This window comes from Tupaia chinensis, unplaced genomic scaffold (assembly GCF_000334495.1).
Source record: "Tupaia chinensis unplaced genomic scaffold, TupChi_1.0 Scaffold000201_1, whole genome shotgun sequence".
Taxonomy (NCBI): domain Eukaryota; kingdom Metazoa; phylum Chordata; class Mammalia; order Scandentia; family Tupaiidae; genus Tupaia; species Tupaia belangeri.
The window spans coordinates 1,984,971-1,987,635 of NW_006159676.1; the positions used below are offsets into that span (position 1 = coordinate 1,984,971).

Here is a 2,665-nt window from a genome sequence, read left to right on the forward strand (position 1 = left end):
TGTCTTTCTGGCGAGTGCACGCGCCCTATAGCAAAAAACCTCCTCCAATTTTTTTTTTTCAAGTTTCTTTTAAAATGATTTTATTTTACTTTAATTTGAGCAGAGAGGGACAGAGTGAGAGAGAGAGAGAGGGGAAGTGAGAAAGCAGGCCGCCAGGTCCGGGATTCGAACTGTGGTTGGTCATACGGGAGTCTAGTGTCCTTAACCACCATGCCACCTGCTGGTCCCCCGAGGGGGGTGACTTCTCACTTTCCCTTTCTCTGTCTCTATGTCTCTCTGGCAGGTGCATGTGTCCCACGGCAAAAATAAAAGAATTCAAACAAACAAAAAAAACCACCAAAGGGACGAAACCACCTCTGATCCACAGAGGGGGAGATTTCAGGGTCCCTTGTGGGCTCCGAACCCTCACTTTCTACTCGGAATGGGCAGGCAATGGGTTCTGCTCGCCATGACCAGCAGCTCCCCCCCACACCTGCCCCCGGTCCCTCCTTCTGCCTTCTAGAACCTCCTCCTCTTAGGAGCTGCCGGGATTGGTCGGAACTTAGCCACGAGTCACAAAAGCCACCGAGACGCCAGGGCACAGAGGCCAGGCCACCGGGCTGGTGGGTTCAGCTTCAGGGGCAGGTGAGTGGAGCTGGTGGGGGGTGACGTGGTTGGGGGGGGGGACACGGGGGTCTGGTGGTTCTTCTCCCGCCTCAGGGTCTTCAGAATCCTTCCGAGTGGTGGGTCACAGCCTCAGACTCTCAGAATGGGGGCTTTTGGGCCCCCCCAAGCCTTGAAAGTAGGTTTGTCTGCCCCCATGTTGGGGGCCCATTTAGGAGAGGTTGGTGGGTCTCCTTGGGAGCCTGGGGACAGTGGTCTTAGCTCATGTGACAGATAGGGAAACTGAGGCTCAAGGAATCACTAGATTGCTTATGTGTCCGCAGGTGTCCCTTGTCCGCATCTCAAAGAACTGTCTCTGTTACTCTCTTCATATTTTTTATTTTCATTTTCATGAACGAAGTAATTTTTATAGAGATTTTTGCCATAGGGCGTGCGTGCTCGCCAGAGAGAGAGAGACAGAGACAGAGAGACAGAAAGCGAGAAATCACCCCCCAGGGGGGATGGCCATGCCGCAATCCCTTCTCCTCCATTCTCCTCTCAGGATCTTGGGCACGCACGCACACGCGCCCGGCGTGGGTTTTAAGCCACCGGGTCCGGGACGCGAACCGCGGTCGACTACGTGGGAGTCCAGCGACATAGCCATGACGCTAACTGCTGGTTCCCTAAATAAATAATTCTTTTTAAAAAACCACACAGAGATTTTTGCTGTGGGGCACATGTGCTTGCCAGAGAGACAGAGAGACAGAAAGCGAGACGTCACTCCCCCAGAGGGGATGGACACACATGCATATGTGCCCGGCGTGGGTTTCAAGCTGCCAGGTCCGGGACTCGAACCATGGTCTACTCCATGGGAGTCCAGCGACGTAACAATGACGCCAACTACTGGTCCCCCCCGAAGTAGACTCTTGACACTGTATTTCCCCCCACCCTCCCGCCTCAGCCAGCCCTGGAACAGGGGCACACGTGTACCCTGCATACTCAGGGAAGTCTCTGGAAGCGAGCTAGGGACCTTCCCACGTGGTCAGCCTTGCAGAGCACACCACGGGGCCCCCGATACACCAGTCTCTTCTCGCCTAATTCCCAGCCTCTCTGACCCCCCTTTTCTCTCTGAGTCTGGGACGCGAACACCATCAACAATGACTGATTGTGACTGAGGTGACTGGTGCCTCCCACATCTGTGGACAGCATCTGCCTCATTATCGCCCTCCACGTGGGTAAGGAGGCTTAGAAAGATTAAGGGGATGGGACCAGCAGTTGGCGTCATGGCTATGTCGCTGGACTTCCATGTAGTCGACCGCGGTTCGAGTCCTGGACCCGGTGGCTTCAACTCACGCCAGGCGCGTGTGCGTGCGTGCCCAAGATTCCGAGAGGAGGATGGAGGAGAAGGGATTGCGGTGTGGCCATCCCCCCTGGGGGGTGATTTCTCGCTTTCTGTCTCTCTCTGTCTCTCTGTCTGTCTGGTGAACGCACGTGTGCCCTATAGCAAAAAACCTCTCCAGAAAAAAAAGAGACAGAGAGAGTGCGAAATCACCCCCCTGGGCGGATGGCCATGACACAATCCCTTTTCCTTCATTCTCCTCTTGGGAGTTCGGGAACATACACACACAGACGTGTGCTTGTGGCATGAGTTTCAAGCCCACGGGGTCCAGGACTCGAACTGTGGTCAACTATGTGGGAGTCCAGCACTGCAATCTTTATAGCACCTGCTGATCCCCAACTTGAACTTGTTTTTTTTTTTCTTCTGTTGATCTTGAAAACAGAGCCAGCCCAAAGCAGTGTTGCTGCACATCACGTGGGATGAAGGGCTGAAAGCTGCCTCCTCTTGCAGGCTGGCTTCCAAGATTGCACCTTCTTCTTCTCCTGCGCTTCCTCCAATTCGTATGACCTTCCAAGGTAAGAAGGCAACTGGGCAAGGAATCTGGCTGATGCAGCCTGAAGGGGGAGCTTGACAGTGTTCGGACTATGCAAGCTCCTTTGGAAAGGTTGGAGGTTGGTCATTCTTCCTTCCATCAACAATTGTTTTTTTTTTTTTTTTTTTTTTTGAGAGGTTTTTGCTGTGGGG

At 53.7% G+C, this 2,665-nt stretch overlaps 1 protein-coding gene across 1 annotated transcript in view; it reads left to right on the forward strand.

The window, feature by feature from the left end:
- The first annotated feature begins 1,758 nt into the window (after positions 1-1,758).
- The window catches only part of IQCN (IQ motif containing N), a 22,572-nt gene continuing 21,665 nt past the window's right edge, over positions 1,759-2,665 (forward strand). Inside the window, exons 1-2 of the mRNA XM_027771275.1 lie at positions 1,759-1,817; positions 2,364-2,496. The gene's annotated coding sequence lies outside the window, so the exon portion shown is untranslated. The remainder of the gene's footprint in view (positions 1,818-2,363; positions 2,497-2,665) is intronic.